The sequence below is a fragment of the Callithrix jacchus genome, chromosome 2 (assembly GCF_049354715.1).
Source record: "Callithrix jacchus isolate 240 chromosome 2, calJac240_pri, whole genome shotgun sequence".
Classification (NCBI taxonomy): Eukaryota; Metazoa; Chordata; class Mammalia; order Primates; family Cebidae; genus Callithrix; species Callithrix jacchus.
In genome coordinates, this window is record NC_133503.1 from 166,142,938 (window position 1) to 166,161,301 (window position 18,364).

General features: G+C 39.6%; 1 protein-coding gene across 11 annotated transcripts in view; it reads left to right on the top strand.

Moving 5' to 3' along the window:
* The window catches only part of DAB2 (DAB adaptor protein 2), a 96,400-nt gene that overhangs the window by 44,479 nt on the left and 33,557 nt on the right, over positions 1-18,364 (top strand). The gene's annotated exons all lie outside the window — the stretch shown is intronic.

The following is an 18,364-nucleotide window of genomic DNA, read 5'->3' on the forward strand; positions in this document are numbered from 1 at the left end:
ATTTAACAAACGCCCCCTTTTGTGTCGTGTGTGTGTGTGTAAAAGGTCTGTGGGCAGCCCTCCTAGGACACTGGGATGGCTGCTGACCGCCTAATTAACTCCTCCAACGGTGTTTATTTTTGCCGTGTGACAAAGGCTGGGGACCTGGTTTGTGCCCATAAGAAGCTTTTTCCTGGTGACTGACAACATATGGCATTAAAATGTGAACTTTGTCTTGCACCAGCATTCCTAAAGAAGTTATCTGCCCAAGGGACTTAACAAACTTGTTTTAAATCCCCCGGAGCAGGGAGCAAGGTTTATATGGTGCTTGCCTGCCTGCTGTAAGCTGGTTAAAAAGACTGAGTAAGAATTCTAAAAAAGGGGGGAAAAATGAATGGGTTAAAACCATGGAGCCTCAGTCAACGTAGCGGTTTTCATAACATAGAGCTGACTGTGTTATTTGTTTCTGCCTCTTTCCCTTTTGACTTAATTCTGAGCCTGGAATTCAGGTCCTTAATTTCAGGAGGGAGCTGTTTGAGTCTAAAGGGAAATTTGACTAGATTAAAAACACTTAAGGAATCTGGATGTTATCTCCTCCCCAACCACCGCCCCCCCCCCCCCACCTTTTCCCCTTTCTTTTTAGTTTGTGTTTGGAAGGAAGAGGGCTACTCTGTAAAACGAGAAGAACAGAAACAAGCTTCCAGACACATGGAAAGACTTAAAAATTATGGAGGGGCGACTTCATGAATAGTAAATATTGCTGTTGCTCTATAAAGTGACTTAATGAAAAAATTTCTGGCCTTAGTCAGGCAAAGCAGGGGCGTGGGGGAGAAAGAGGTAAGATATAACTAATGCAAACAGAAGGAATGGGAGGGGAAAGAAGGCAGCTACAAAATGCCTTTGAGATGTCTGATAAGCTTCTTGGAATGGCTTTGATGAGATGTCTACTTGATCGTCCTTAAAATCTTGAGGTTGGCTTCTCACACAAAAGCACCTAGAGAGGAGGGAAGAACTAGCTGGGGAGGAGGGGGCTTGCAGCTACCAAATAGCTGGTCACCATGCTTCTTACCCCAGCAGCCAGACCTGGGGAGGCTGCTTTTCTCTGGGCCAGGTGCCTCGCCTACCCCAGATTCTGTGTCTCCCCTCCTTGAAGGGAAACGACCCTCAGTGACACTGTATCAAAGTTTATTGCCTTGAGAATTCGGGAGTATTCGAGGCTTGAGGCCTTCGTAATCTTTGGAAAAGGACCTTTTTGGTGGAGTGCTGGATGTGTGGAAATAATGCCACACTTAAGACCACAAGGAGGGTACAATGGGAAAGTCTTCCAGAGAAAGCAAAGTGGCCTGGTGGTCTTTGCTAATGTCTATTTCTGGGACAGGCAGCTTCTTCCAAATCCTTGGTCAGTTTCCTCCTAAGGCCAACTGAATTCTTTTTCCGGTTGTTGGTGAGTAACATCCCCTTTCTTTTCCCACTCCCAGCTCAGTGGATCCCTTCTGATCCAAATGACGGCCCTAGAAAGCAGTTCTTTTTCAGCTATGACCTCCTATGCTTTAATGTACAACCAGAATAAATAGATGGTAGAGGAATGTCTTCCAACTTTGAGCTCTTACACATATGTATTTGCCATTCTGGGGATCTTTGATCTTGATGGTTGATCTTTACCTGAGGATGTAAGCAAGGGACAAAGGCACTTGTTAAAAACCTTGTCTAATTTGGGAAGGACAAAATCCAGAGTTTGCATTTCTACTAAAGACTTTTATAGTTTTAGATTAAACTGAAAGTCCAAATTCCTGTGCATGAGGCCTGTTTGTTGTCTTGCTCCAAAGGTTGAATGGATTTCAGCCGCCTTGTTTGGGTTGAAGGGTGCTGCTTTTAAGGCACTTGTCAGCATGAAGGTAGTTAAGGGACCTCTGGCAGCTGCTGACCAGCTGGTTGGGGATGATATTTACTGGCCTGCTCAACCAGGCCTCGATTACCTGAAGGTGAAGGTGAAGGTTAAGGGAGGAGGAAGATACCTTCTTGCTGAGTGACTCCTGCCCAAGCAGGAGGCTTTGCTGTGACGTGGGCTCTTGGTGGTGCAGTTTATACATTCTGCTTCATTTCTAAGTTACCCTCATACGTTCATAGCCTAAGTTTATTACCACTGATATTTCACCTGGATAATTTTGGAGGCTCCATGGGTTTCTCTTCCTCATTCTCTAGACCTGAGGAATTAATTATTGCTCTTTTAAAAGACAAAGCTGAGATGCTGAAACGCTTGGGAAGGCTGCTGAGAGTGAGCCCTCCTGGGGTTTGAAGCTGTCCTAATGCTCATCAGAACATACCTTTCCCAGCTGGAAAGATTTGAAAGCTTACTGGCCAGGAAGGTTTAGGTAACTAACCAAACACATAAGCTTTTCTACTCTTTAGACAGAACCAGAATGGGAACCAGATTGGCAATATGAAACACCTGAGGAACAGGATGTGGTATTTTAAAATTCTCCCTGGCACTGCTGTGTAATTCTAAAGTCAAAGCTGTGCCCCTGAACTGCACAAAGGTTGGCCAAAATCATATTTAGATGAAACAGATTTTTTTGTTTTGTGTTTTTGAGACAGAGTCGCCCTCCGTTGCCCAGGCTAGAGGGCAGGGTGCGATCTTGGCTTACTGCAGCCTCCACCTCCTGGGTTCAGGCGATTCTCCAGCTTCAGCTTCCTGAGTAACTGTAGTTATAGGTACCCGCCATCATGCCTGGCTAATTTTGTTGTTGTTGTTGTATTTTCAGTAGAGACGGGGGGTTCACCATGTTGGCCAGGCTGGTCTCGAACTCCAGTCCTCAAGTGATCTACCCACTTCCCAAAGTGCTGAGATTACAGGCATGAGCGACCACACCCGGCCAGATGGAACCGATTTAACATCAGTCACATATCTCTAAGGGAGACCCAACTCATGATAACATATGCTGACTGGATTAACCAGTGGGAATCAGAAGGAAAGCAGACTCCTTAGTGTTTACTTAAAGACAAAAACCAAGCAAATTCCTGATGAGGGGAAGCAGTGATGCCTGGCATGGACACAGAAGGCGAGCATTCAACGCTAGCTGCCTCCGACAGGACACAACTGGGTAGTATTGAGAACTACTTTCTGAAGTACTGCTGCCTAGGTTCCAGTCCTGGCTACAGGATTGCAGGTTACATGGCCTAGGGCACATTCCATAACCTCTCTGTACTTCAGCTTTCTGGGGAGAATAATAGTACCTACCCCAGGATTGCTGGGAAGACAGTTAATCTAACATACTTGGAATAATTTTTTCCATCCGATTTTGAAGGTTTTGCTTGTTTATTTGTTATTGCTTCCCCCTGAACAACTGAATTAAGAGTCTTCGTGAAAACTGAAGGCAAAAGGAAAATTTCTTCACGAAAATTGAATACCCCTCACCTACCTGAGAAAGGTTAATTATTCAAGCACCTGATTTTAATAAAGCCAGTGGGTTTGCTTGTGCTCACACTGGAACACACAGGGAGTTACTCTCTGTTCTCAGCCTGGAAGCCTGCACTTTGGTTTGGTCAGGCTGACCTCGCTGGTCTCAGTTAAGTCCTCCCCATACCCTCTCAGACTCCCGACAGAGAAGGAGCAATCTTTCTCCCTGAAGTCAGCATTATCACAGAAGGAAGTGGGAAAGGAAGGACCACCTGGACTAAACTGAATGACTAGGTTAGAAATAAAAAATCTCCCGAGTGTGTGGAGGCCCCATTCTATCCTTGCCCTCATAGCTGGGCAGGTTGCCATGGTTACTCCCCTTCCTGCATCCTTCTCCTACCCTGGAAGGAAGCTTGCCTCTCTAGGGCAAGTAGAATCTGAACAAATTGCTTCATGGTCTAAAAATGGTAGTTACTAAGTGAAGCAGAATCTCCTCTCTACTGACATCACCCCCACCAAACTTACTATAATCCCAGTACTTAATGTTCTAACCTTCCTAATTCTTGCATCATCTAGAGAGCAAAACATAAAAGCTTATGAAATTTCTGGAATCTAAAAGTTACTCTACCTCAATATAGAAGCAGCCTGGCAATTTTTCCCTACTACACTTATACAGGCTAGTTAGAGGCAAGTGATTTTTAACGAAGTTCAACAGGTAAGAACCCTAAGTGAATGGGGCAGGCTGAGTGAGTGTTAAGTTGAAGGTAAACAGAATGTACGAGGGCTGTCACTTAGATTTTCAGGAAACCATAGAGTAAAGGGAGCAGGTAAATAGGAAGTAACAATCCTAGAACGCTGGGTTTGAAGCACTGTTCAACCTAGAAGAAATTTGGGTGAGGAAAATATGGTTTAATGTTGTCTCTTGTTTAAATAAAAACAAAACTACCCTATTTCTACCTAGCAGTATGATGCAAAAGGTTACTCCTCAAAAGACTTAGATCTCTATGTGAAAGATGAACTGCCATACACAAGATTGCACTTGACAAATTAATTCAGTCTTTCAAAACTGGACACTTAGCTTGATTCATATTTCACAGCTTAGGAGAACTCATCTAAGACAATAGTTCTCAGAGTTGATTTCCAAACCAGCAGCATCAGCATCAGCTGGGGACTTCTCAGAACCGCAGACTCTCAGTCCCCATCCCAGATCTCCTAAATTAAACTCTGGCAGTAGGGCCCATCCAGCTGTACCTAAACTAGCTCTCTACCACGTGATCTAAGAGTAACTTTCATAATTCAGTGGTTTTATGATTCAGTTGTTCAGTGGAAATCATAACAAAGTATTTGAATTCTTTCAGTCATGGAGATAATAAAGCAAAAGCATTTAAATACAGTGCAGTTTAACTGAATCTGAGGATGCAGAAAGATTAAAAAGCATGGACTTTGGACATTTTCCCCATATCCCAAGTATAGCTTTCTTGATAATAGGAAATCCAATATACTTTTTGATTATATATTATCACCTCACTTCTAAATCCTTTGCCCTCTACTGGGGTTTTTAAAGAGTATAATTAATCTCCATTTATTAGGAGACTGTCCCAGTTACTTCTTTGAAAAAAGATTCTAGTAAACTAGATCATTATGCTTGAACCAGATGGTTTTCTGTCACCTCTAAAACATTTTGTGCCATGTCCAGAAGTGCAGATGAAGATCTCTCCATAAATGAATCTATTTCACTTAGTTTTTGTAAAGTTTAGTGGCCAATGAAGACTGCTCCTTTCTCCCATTCGACTTTCACTTTAAGTAACCTGCAAACAAAATATATCTCCATTTCTTGGCTCCAGTGTGATGAGTATCTTGCCCAGGGTATTTTCATTAAGTGGTAAAGCTAGGATGCAATTATGAATCTTTATGAGTTGCATCTTGGTGTTTATCTGAATACTTACCAATTACCTACTATGTGAAGTCTGATGCTAGGTTAGCAGTGGAAAAACTCGAAGTGAGCAGAAACCGAAACAAGTCTTCCTCATGTGCGGCAAAGGACATAGGATGGAGAGTTAAACAGACTTGCATGGGAATGGCAGTGCTGCCATTTCCTGGACACGTTATTCAATGGCTCTGTTCCATAGTTGCCTCACCTACCTGTAAAAACAGTCCTAAGACGGCCTGATGTTAAACAGAGATCACATCTCAAACTGAAAAATACAAGGATGTCATGTGCGGGTATATAATTGGAACTCCGATTTTGAAGAGCCAACATAGATTAAGAGCTTGGGTTCTGGAAATGACTGCCCACAGCCCAGCTTCGCCATGTAAGACAAGCTATATAAGGCCTAAGCTTCATTTCTCCATCAGGAAGATGAGTTGCCTCGATTTTAAAATTAAAAATTCTCTGAGCTCCTGCAGCTGATTCTGAAATGTACCTGTCCTAGAAATACAATTCTTAATGCAATAAATAAGCTGAATTTTTAAAAGGATCTTGTTCTCATTGTTTTTGAGTGTCAGGCAAACTAAATTCTAGAGATCCACACATTCAGTCTGAAAATTAGAACACTGTCTTTCCTATGTACCTTTAAACTATTAAAGGTGAATATCAGGAGGAGAATGTGGCAATGCTGAATTCATACATCAGTTAGAGAGTCACACAAATGTTAACTTTCAGCTGCCACTGAGACTTCATCTGAGCAGGGCAGTCAGGTCCTCTTAAGGTCTGTAGTTAATCCTTACCCAAAGAACTGGAAAGTGAATAACTTCATCTTTAATTGTGTCCATATTGAACACAGCTGCCCTCCTTCCCTGTTCTAAACATTTCATCCAAATTATCTCACTTATTTTTTAAATTTTAAGTGTCCTTTTAGGGGGCCAAGACCTGGTCTAGTCTTCTGTAATATGTAACTCAGATGCTAAAGTGCTTTTTGTTACCATTTAGTGCAGCAGAAATAAACCAACTGTGTGTGAACATATGTCAGAGAGTTGGCATAATCATATGAAGCATGCTAAACCAGTTTGGCTTTGGGATGAAATGTTAATCTGCAAGGGAAACATACAGTTGCCCTCTGAGTCAGATCAGCAGTTGTAGTGGCTACACATAGGCGCTCAAATGTCCATCCTTTAAGGGGAAGTCTGAGCTGTGCTTTAATTACATTAGCATTGGGGTTTGTTGTTATTGTTATATGATTTTGTTTTCTGTTGTTCCCTGCCCCCTTTACCTCTAAAATTAAACAACTTAAAAGCAGTTCATTTTTGAAGTAGAAAACAAGTATGTAGCAGATAGAATAGGCTTTTCCATTAATAGTTGGTTGCTAATAAGGAGGTTCAATATTGATTTCTGCCTGGGCTAAGGTTCAACTCTAGCTGAGGCTTTTCAGAAAGGATACACGTACTAGAATTGAAATCATAGGTAATCATATTTAATGTTCATGTTGTCTTCTAAAGGACGGCTTGATGCAGAGATGCTTGCTTCACTGCCTGAAAACTTGATCTTTGTGATTTCTGATTTCTCTAACTGGTCTCAAGTCCCCAGTGACTAAAAGTTGATGGTAATTGAAAGTTGGATGGAAATATTTACCTTATCCCTGCTAGGGAATGCATACCTATCAACAGCTGCCTGTAAGATATTTAGAGAAAATAGTAACTACTCAACTAACATATGATTTTATTGTAGTTAAGTGGTACAGAGTGTTGTGTGGGTCCAGAAGGAGAAAATGGACATTGGTGTTTTAATAGATTTGGCTTTTAAAGGAACAATGGAAGTCAAATAAACAAAGGTAGGGAGAGAAAATGCATGTTAGGCAGAAGCACACATGCAAATCATGCAGTTGGGTGAATTTAGGTTATGCCTAAATAACTCTGGCCAGTTTGGCCAAGAGCAGGCAGCACAGGCCTGAGAAGTGTCTGAGTTTGAAAAGGAGAGATGAATCGTGCTGAGCCATGAATGTCAGGATAAGAATTTTGATCTTTATTTGCCAAGCACACCTCTTCACTAAAGCAGGAAAACCAGATGCTGATTAGGATAACTCAACCTGACTGTTGGCAGAATGCGTGTGAGTGGAGATTGCTTAGTAGTTGAAGAAAAACCTATATTTCTTTAAAAATCATCAAAGTAGAGAAAAGGTTTGCCTAACCTTATTAAGGAGCAAAGAGAAATATGTATTACCCCTAATGTTTTAAGTATACTGCTCATTAATAGACTGTGTCAAGCCTAGATGTAGGGCAAATAATTTTCTGATCCTAAAAGTTTTACTGAACTGAGGAAAGAAGAGCTCTATAGGAATCAGAGGGCAATGACAGGTCATGGCAAATGTGGGAAAATGGCTGGTGAGAGCCCAGTGAAGACTTCCCTGAGACCACACATCATGGGTGGCCTTGGAATGAAGGTTTTCACTAAATTCAAGAAGGTGAAGGCAGTACATATTACAGGCCAGCAGACAACAGAAGAAGGCCTGGTGCGTGTGTGTGTCTGTTAAGGGGAAACGGAAGACAACAGCTTCTTCAGAGAGCAGGTGGCCATGTACATGGACAGTCTACAGCCTGATTAGAAGGGCTTTGAATCTCAGCCTGAATGTGAATGGAGGAATTGAACACTGATACCTGATTAATACAAAATCAAGCAAGCTAGGAGGACAGTAAAACCTCCTACAAGAATTTAGCCATAAAGGGAGGTCGGTTACAATTAGAGTCTCTTACACCTTAGATTCTCATTGAAGCCCTTTGAAGATAGAAGAAAAAGCTCATTCCACAAAGTTTGTTTTTTCACTTCAAGTATTTTAAATATATTAAGGAGTACCTATGCTATGTATATAGAAAAGATCAACATACACCGTAATATAAGTCCGCTAATCGTGAGGGATATGTATGATACAACGTATAGCTTTTTAGGGAGGAGGAACTCAGGGTGGCAGTGAGACAAGGTTGCGGAGAAATGCTGGAACTAAATAAAAAAATATGTAATGGGGAGGGAGGAGAGGTATGAAAATAAAGGGTAAATATGAAAAGAGTTTCAGAGTTCGACGCACTCATTAAATATGAACAGTTTAGGATAAAATCTTGGCCTCATTTTAAGCTGCAGACAATACTGTTGTGGATCTTTTCGTTTATCTGCATACAAAGTACATTCTTTAATGCTGTTCCCACATAGTGTATTCAAGGGTTCGGTTTTCTGTACAAGAACTCTTTCATAGAAATGGTGGGCACAACCATGTGCTGTGTTTGGATCTGTGCTCTTGTACTTCATGCAGCCAACATTAGTGGAGGGCTCACTACTTGTAGTGATCATGAAGTCCATTTCCTTGATGAAGAAGACTGCTACCTGTAGCCCCTTGCTAATGCTCTTGTGACTTGGTAGGGCTCTTTAAATAACCAAAGCCACCTATAGGGACCCTTGGTTACATTTTCACAATATTGTTTCACTGAAATCTGAGATCCAACGTTTGGCCTGATCTGAAAGTGACGTTCTTGTATTCTTAGAAAATCTGGTAATTAAGAGCACCGTAGAACACACCTGCTTTTAGAATACAGCAGTTCCCCGAATGGCTTGTACTTCTCAAGTGGCAAAACTGAATGCCAAATGAGCATAGTGTTTCTTCCGGTGTTTATGAATATAGTATTGACTCAGAACTTTGGATTTTACGATAACTTTGAAGGAAATATCACTGATATTCTTCAGTATCTTCACGTATAACAGAATTTCTCCCTTCTGGCACTGCCATACAGATGCTCCTTCAGATTGCAGTGTGGTTATAGGAGGCTCACAAATATTAAATGTAAATATCCCCCCAATTCAAGTCATAATTTCAAAACTGTTGAGGATTATTAACCTTTCAGACAACATTTGCATCCTTCCATAATTGATATCAATATAGCAATTTAATATAATTCCTTGAAGTAATACTATTTTTGCTTTCTTTTATGAAGTGTTATTCATAGCAATGAATCTTTCTATCCTAATCAGAAAAAAATTCCTCCAAAATACATAGCATCAGTTATAACTGTCACCTGCTTGTTCTTTCTCCCCTACATATTCTCTAAGCCCCCTGAGAGTAGAGACCATGTTTTTTCTTTCTTTCTTTCTTTCTTTTTTAAGATGGGGTTTCACCATGATGGCGAGGCTGGTCTTAAACTCCTGATCTCAGGTGATGCACCCACCTCGGCCTCCCAAAGTGCTAGGATTACAGGCGTGAGCCACCATGCCCGGCCTGAGACCATGTCTATTTTATCACAGTATACATAGGATAATGCAGTGCTTGGCACGTAGTGGGTGTTCAATAAACAATAACCAGATGGCCAGGTGAGTGAGTAACTCAAGCCACTTTTATTTATAACATCAGTTGCAATTTATTATAGAGTGAGCAAAATGGAAAATTTTAGCTTGCCTTATCATCTGTTGGTATAAGTAAAACAGTTCTGACCCCCCCCTTTTTAAACTTTAGGGTTATTTATAATGAGGAATATCCATATGTTCTTCTAGTTTATATCTGCTCAGGGCCTGAGGAAGGCAGACAAGCTGTTACTGAAATTCTCCAGATGGTGTGGTCTTTCCAAGTTGCTAGTTTAACTTCTACCAATGGAGTATTCATTGTTGTTCATGTATCTGTCTGACCTGATGGATGTAATCACCTGGCTAATGAGAATTGTGGTGAATAGTTTTCAGTCTGATATTTCATCCACAGACAACTTCTTATTCTCCTTTTAAAAGTGTCCACCAAATTGTTTATAAAATTATGAATAAAATTTGAGAAAACAGATGAGACCTTTGGCTGAACACTGGATAATTACAGCTGTTTTGACTTAGCACAATTTCCACCCAAATCAAAGAAACTTGTTTTGTTTCTTACTTCCCTGTGCAGCTGTATTGTGAGTTGGGATATCCATTTGACTCTTTAAAATGCTAAAATTAGGTCACAGACTCATTGCTGTCTGCGCACACCCCAGTGTGTCCAAGAACCCCAGGCTGGAAACCAACCGATAGGCCGTCCACTGACCAACTTTCAAAATCCTAGTATAAGAGCTTTTTGAATACTAATTATTTGGCTGAAAACTTACTGTTTGTTGAATTTGTGATATATCAGGAGCGTTCTCCAACTCTGGTTAGGTATCATTTAATGATGCCAAGATGAAAGTGTTGACAGCATACTATGGGCAGTTCTATGGGATTTTCGATGTGCTCGTGTTCATGTGTGGTTTCCCTTCACTTTTGAGTTTAACTGAAAGTGGCTGAACCCTACAGCATCTTCATGACTATCTTTAGCCCAAGTTAGACTATAAACTTATACCTACATTTTAAACTTTGCTATCTGCCAAATTAGAACATCTCAAAGGAATTTAATTTTTAAAATAGAGAAAAGTGCATCACCCACTATCGCTTATTCTAAATGTATAAGAGCAGAAATCTGTCTTTTTCCCTTCTACCACCCTTGTTAACCAGCATTTTCTTGGCACTGGTCTTTCCAGACTTTCAACAGTTTTATGGAAAAACATATATTAATTGGGAAACTATTACATTGATATGTTCTACTTCAAACAAGAGGCTATAATTACATGACTATCTTAATAGATGCCGTTTACAAAAGATGTTCTTTTTTTGTTTTTTAAGGAACTCACATTTCAAAATGTCATTTCACTTCATATACATTTCTATAAAAAGGATGAATGTAGAGTGTAAGATATAATGGCCTTTGACTTTTTAAAAAGCCACCTTTAGGACATTTTATTTATTTGAAGTTTGAGGGTCACTGAGCATCAGAGCTTGGCAAGATGGGATAACCTTGAATCTAACGTTTGAGATTGTTAGTCCTTAACCTTTCAATTAAAAGGCTTTGTTTCCAGAAGATTAGCCAAATATTTGAAAGAAACTAGCAATGTTGAATCACTCCAAAGGGCAAGTCCATGCAACTTTCATACTGCAGAGCTTTTTGACTCTTTGATGCCATGTCCCTGCACTGGGATTTGTCACCACCCCCAACGTCCACCTGAAAGTCCTCTTGGTCCCATCTAGATAAAACAGAGGGCTATTGGCCACCCTAATCCAGCTTGACCCAGCTTTTAACTTTTTCCCCTGGTATAACCCAGCAAAGGCCCTGTATTCTAGCCAAGCAGACATGAATATCTTTTATGCATTGCTATTAATTCCTCTTTCCTGAAAGTACTTTCTGGCTATGCACATTGCCCCAGTCTTTGAAGAACTAACTCTTGTTGTAAGCAAAGAAATTAAAGCATATATATTAGGCTGATGTGATTTGCGGATTGCTGCTTCACTCCTGTGCTTCAGCCTCCCCTCCTATCTAATAGGGATGATACTGTCCCGGATTAAATGAGAATGCCTTAGCATCATACCTGGTATATAATAAACATTCAGCAAATTTAACTTTTAAAAATCTAATATTCTATGTTTCTAAGGAACATGTCCAGGACATACTCAGCCTTGGATTCCCAAATCTACTTTCCTCTGCTTTCCTTTCTCCCCAGAGTATTTCTCATCTTCTGAAAGTCTATACTCCACTTACGTTTTGCTCCCTGTTAAATAGTAAACCCTATCAGGGAACAGATCTTTATTTTGCTTTTTGGTATATCCCAAGCTCTAGAAGAATGCCTGGCACTTAGTAGGGATGTAGTTTCGATCACATGAATTAACTTGCTGGTACAGATTACTGGAATTCCAAACTTGGTTTCTAGTGTCTAAATTGCAATGGGATCAGTCAGCAGACCCTCATGTGCTCTGAACAACAACGAAAAAGGCTGTCAGTGTCTGAAGGTTTTTCAAGTTTTGTCATAGTTATGGCTTCACAGCAAAATCTAGGGTAGCTAGCTGCCTACCATTTGCATCGTCTCTCTGGCCATGCACAATGTAAGATAAATGACACACTCTTAAGTGTCAAAAGACATTTGTTTTTTTATTTCCCCCTTAAGGGAATGTTTGGGACCCAGGTGCAAATATAAAATAGCATTTAGGGTAGGAATCCACCTCAGTCCTGGAGAGCAAATGGCAGACTTGGAGAAGGGAACTTGGTTCACATCTCACCTCTGATAATAACTCTAAAGTAGAACTTTGCTTGTTTTAGAGGGACTATGCTAACTTGGTACTGTTGTTTCTCTCACTGTTTTCCTTGGTGGAACTAATTGTTTATATGTTTCTATAGTATGTTAAATAAGGAATACATTGCTAGTTAAAAAACATTGCAACTATAAATATTTTTCTAATTTCACATTTTGCTTTACTGAAAGGCTTCTGCTGGGTGTGGAAGGGCTTGTTCACTACTTTTGGAGGATTTGTCTTAACTTCCTTGTCTTCGATATTGAGTCTTTTTAATAAAGATTGGATTAGGAACTTAATAGTGGCTTTCAAAGAAGGCTTGTCTTTGCATCGGGCTATAGAGTTCAGCTAAGGAAACAAATGATCTAATTGCATTCTCTGATGCTAAAAATGCCTACCCAAGACGACTAGAAAATAGCAGATGCTACCGTAGAGTGAATCCTCTAAAACTTCTAGGACGAAATGAAGTTACTTTTATTTCATGACCATAATAAGAATCATACAGTGAGGCTACAAATGGAACCCCTATCTAATCACTTGTGTCCATCCCACATTTCCCTTAAGTATTAAAATGGCAATTGCTAGTAGGTGCAGAGTTTTGCAACAGGTCATTCGTGGTTCAGAGAGCAGAGGAGACTGCTCTGACAGAAAATAAAAGCTAATGAAATTTCTTACTTAAGTATTACATTTTTTATGAACCAAGGAAACTTCCTTTATTATGACTCATTGATGTTGACATTCCCGGGTAGACTAACCAGAAACCTGTTTTTAGTTCACTGTAAATATGAATATTTCATGAAGGTCAAGAGGTCTCAGCTGACACTCAGCTAAGTATCATTCAATAAAGAACCATTCCTATTAGTTTACCTCATGCTATAACTGTAAACCAGAGTGTTCCCCCATGATTAGTTATTTTAAAGACTGGTGTGCATTCAACAGGCCTGGAAAAAGAAGAACCCCCATCCCATCTGCTTACTCCAGGGAAGTCTCCCAGTGGTAAGTCAGATTTTTAACTGCCCTAAAGTCAAATCTGGACCATTAATGTGATATATGTGACACTGAGGGCTAGGCAGATGTGTAAATAATAAATTTTAGTGAAAAGGAAAAGTACTCAATACAATTTCTAACCAATACTCTGCAAACTAGAAAACAATATAATTCATAGGGTTTTATTTTTAAAGCAGGACAATTAGACAATACAGTAATGTCACCATTATCATAAACCAAATTCATTTAACATGGAAGGAGTAGAGAATTGGCCAGTACTAATGCACTATAAAACTATCTACAGCTGGAGATGATTTTGAATAACACATATTAAAAGATACACACACCCATCTAATAAATGAGTCTTTATAGTCTAGAAAACCAGAAAAACTAAATTCTCTTGGTACATAAACTTTTCATGTCAAATAAGTTAAGCCCTTAGGGAAGTAGCAGTTTATTCAGTTCCCAGTGGAGTTGTTTATCAGGCCAGTAGTTTAAGGTTTATAAGAAACAACTTCTTTCATGGGCTGTTAACTTGATATTAATGTAAAGTTAAGATACTAGTTACTTTAATCTTATAGAATTATGTCTAGATCAAAAGTAAGAAGAATATTATGTTGCCCTTAGGGAAGAAAACGAGATTTTTCTATGATCCTCAAAATTTGTTAGTACCAAAATGGTTAATACCATCTCAAGAGCTTATCTTAAAAAATGTAAATGGAGTAGTCAAGACTTGAGCCTTTGAAACTGTTGCCCAATGACATAACCAGGTAGCTTTTCTAGGATAATCTTGTTTTCATGCAACTCATACAAAGTTTATTTTTTCTCCCTCCCCAGCCCTGGAATAATTAGAGTTGACTAAAAGAGATGACTAAAAACAATCCAGTGGAATATGCATATTAGAAAATCTTCAAAGTCCCTCTATAAGTCCTAGAATAAACTTTCTGAAATCTGTGCAGATTAAGGTGAAACTTGAGATCTGTCCTTGTGTTCTTAGATTATTACAACCGAGAAAGAAGACATGTGTTCTATTTAATATAATATGAGTTGCAGAAAGGGCACAATCATTTCTAAGAAGTCTTAGTTCTCTGAAACACCATCCTTCACTTTAATCTTATCTGTAGCAGTCACTTCAATGGCTTGTCAAAAGTGGTATAGAAATTGAATTCCTGAAGTCTTCTCTGGATTAGGAACAACGTTTAATGTTTGGGGTCACCAAGGGGTGGTTCTTTTCTGAAATCTCTACTAGATACAAGGTTCCCTGAATTATGCTTCCAAACTTGCTAAATGTGCTTCCTGATCCCAAAGATGAGCTATCTAGCCATGTTTGCGAAAGGGTAGACAATCAATGGTGATTACTTACATGATACTAATAGGTATAATTTTAAGTATGTAAACTTGGATTTATATAAAGAATTCATGAAACAAAGCCTGTCTCAGGGCAAGAGGTCTCAGCTGACACTCAGCTAAGTGTCATATCAGAATTTTGCTTATAAAGTCTGTAAGTGAGACAGACTTTATAAGCAAAATTCTGATATGAAGTGGTAGGTGTTTTATTGTATTAATAATTGAAACTTTCTGTGCTTTATTTCCGCAGTTAGTGAACTGTACACAGATATTTCAATGCATTAGAACACTTTGTGGTTCAGCGTAATTGCTCCAATTGTGCAACAACTAAAATCTCAAATCTGTTTAATTTAGCATGAGCTAGAATGCTGTCACTTGGAATTTTTACATCCCTCAGTTTAAAAGTGCATTTATTTATTTCCACAAAACATATTTGGTCCAATACCATTTCCCAATAGATGAGAGAATAATGATAGATGTGAACTTTAATTCAAGGATACTTGTGCCTTTCTGCTAGTTTTGTTCATCTTGTACTCAATCTGCTGCAGCTTCTTAGAGTTTTTGTTTTTTTTTTAATAATTATAAGCACAATTTCAAGCAGGTAGACTAGCTATTGGGAGGCCTTCTTTTGGCTCTGGCATTCTACTTTTTTTTTTAAAAGACAGGGTTTCACCATGTTGGTCAGGCTGGTCGTGAACTCAAGACCTCAGGTGATCCGCCAGCCTTGGCCTCCAAAGTGCTTGGATTACAGGCGTGAGCTACTATGCCCGGCCTGGCAGTCTACATTTTTAAGACTCATGTGGTATTAATATATGATCACAAAAACCAAGATACCAATTTGACAGATTCACCTTTCTCCCTTGTATACAAAAACCTAAAATTACCCAGGGGTTTCTTATCCATTAACCTATCTAATTTGTCCAGTAACCAAGAAATAAGCAAAGAGGCTTATATTCTTACTTGTAGAAGAGCTCTCCTGGCACAATCTGATGTTGTATGTTCTAGGAGACTAACTGCCAGGATTCTGACCTTCAGCCTGCTTAACACTGGTATCAAGAGGAGAGATGACTGCTTGTCAGGTTGCTGGTTCTCTGTAAACCTGAAATTGGACAAATAAATACCAAGTCACTTTTTATTTTTAAATAACTCCTTTTTCCTTTATCTAATTTGAAAGCAACCAAGTCTTGTCTAAAAGAAATTAACTAAATCATGAAGAACCGTTTTTTAAATGATAGTATTTTGAGCACACCACATAACAGTAAGTAGTAAGTGGTTTCACATCAAAACAAACATAACTATGCATAGCCGCTGGCTTAGCAAGGCCACCAATATTCTTGGAGATGAAGCCTAATGGCCATGTTGATTGTGGATGTCTTCCCCAACTTGAATAGATCACGTCAGAGGTGGAAATGTGACCCACTGATAAGTCTCTCATGGAAGGTGAATACCAACTCTGTAGGTAGGTTGAACATCAAAACAAAGGGCATGCCACCTGGAACCTAGAGACAACATATTAGGATTAATAAGTTAAACTGATCTTGCTTTGAGTCTGCATAACTGTAAGAAGTGTTTTCATGGTTTTGCTCTCTGTGCAGAAATGCAACACAAAATAAGTTCCACCTGTATGTATGCAATCACTGTGTACACCCTAGTTTGCTCTGTGCTGATGTTACAAGGCAGCTGGATTCTTCTCCTTCAAACTCTTTAAACAGTGTGTCCTTGAAACATGAGTTGCAGAAAGGGCACAGCAACACTCAAGCAATGGTTTTGAGGATTATATAAATGTAGGGCTTTGCCTGGAAAGGGAAACCACATTGGGATTTTATATAATTTAGCCAGGCTACTAAAGAAGAAACCAAATATCAAGTGGTATTTCTTGCACTGGTTTTTGGAAGAGGAGAAGTTTAAGATTACCTGCCTGTTTTAAAGTGCCCTGGTATGGTATAGATAATAAAATAATTCTAGTGTAAGTGGCCCTTCATATATAGCTTGATATTTATAGCACAGATGCTTCTAAATAACATGCTTTTTTAAAATTATTCTAATATCTGCATAGACTTTCAAGCTGACTACTGTCATGGCACTTAAATAGAAAGTGGGAAGTGTTGAACATTTAGGATTTATATGCATACGCATCATGGGTGAAGTCACAGGGGGATGTGAATGAAGGAATGATTATATCTTGAAGTCCACACACTAGGTATGCTGCACATCTATGTTGGCTTAATTCAGGATTATTTCATATGGGCATGAGAAAGAACAACCTGATGTTGTATGTTTGAGGAAGCAAACTGCCAAGATGCATTTGCATCATTCACTTAAAAACTAGTATGGTGGGCCGGGCATGGTGGCTCTTGCCTGTAATCCCAGCACTTTGGGAGGCTGAGGCAGGAGTTTGAGACCAGCCTGGCCAAATTGGTGAAACCCTGTCTCTACTAAAAATATAAAAATTAGCCAGGCCTGGTGGCAAGCACCCATAGTTCTAGCTACTTGGGAGGCTGAGGCAGGAGAACCACTTGAACCCAGGTGGTGAAGGTTGCAGTGAGCTGAGATTGTGGCAGTGAGCTGAGATTGTGGCACTGCACTACAGCCTGGGAGACAGAGCAAGACTTCATCACAAACAAAAAAACAAACAAAACCTAGCATAGAAATATGGAAAGGAGTTATTTTTGGTAGACGTATCTAACCTTGCTTGGAAAGGATAAGACATGAAAACAGTAAAACATTTGCTGGGTCAGTTTGGGTAAGTATATGATGAGGGAGGATTGCAGTAAAGCTATGAATAGTATGGGTGTGTTGGTTCTGGGTCTTAGCCTTTTCCTGCCAGAATCCAGCATAATACATTGTGTATTTAGATGTCAAATTTAAAGTAAAATTCTTGCATTTATTGTGTTTTGTGTCAGTTCCAGTTAAAGTCAGTGCCCTGAAGACTCTGCAATAGAAAAATTCTAGAGGTTTCTATGTCAGTGGGAATTTTTTGAATATTAAAAACTCTAATATTTTTTATGTAAATTGTTCATTCTTTAGAATATTGTATGTCCACCAGGTGCAGTGGCTTACACCTGTAATCCTAGCACTTTGGGAGGCCAAGGCAGGGGGATCACAAGTACAGGGGTTTGAGACTAGCCCGGCCAATATGATGAAACCCCATCTCTGTTAAAAATACAAAATATTAGCTGGCTGTGGTGGTGCATGCCTGTAGTCCCAGCTATTTGGGAGGCTGAGGCCAGAGAATCTCTTGAACCTGGGAGGTGAAAGTTGTAGTGAGCTGAGATCACACCACTGCACTCCAGCCTGGGTGAGAGAGCAAGACTTCGACTCAAATGTCCTACTGTATCATCTAATGATAGAAAATAAAGTTCTTCTAAATTCAAATTTTAAAGTTGGTTTATTCTATTGACCCATTCCAGTTGCTTATAAACACTTTCCCGTTTTAAAATCTTCTTCCAAAAGTGCTTTCTTGGTATATGTTCTGATTAATATCACTTCAAAACTAGAAATACCAAGCCCTATGAGAGTCCCCTCTGCGGTTGTCACCATGGAATGATGTCTTCAGCCTCCTCACAGTCGCCTAGTCCAAGTGACTGGGCTACCACCAAAACCTGGTGGGTTTTAGCCACTGGGGA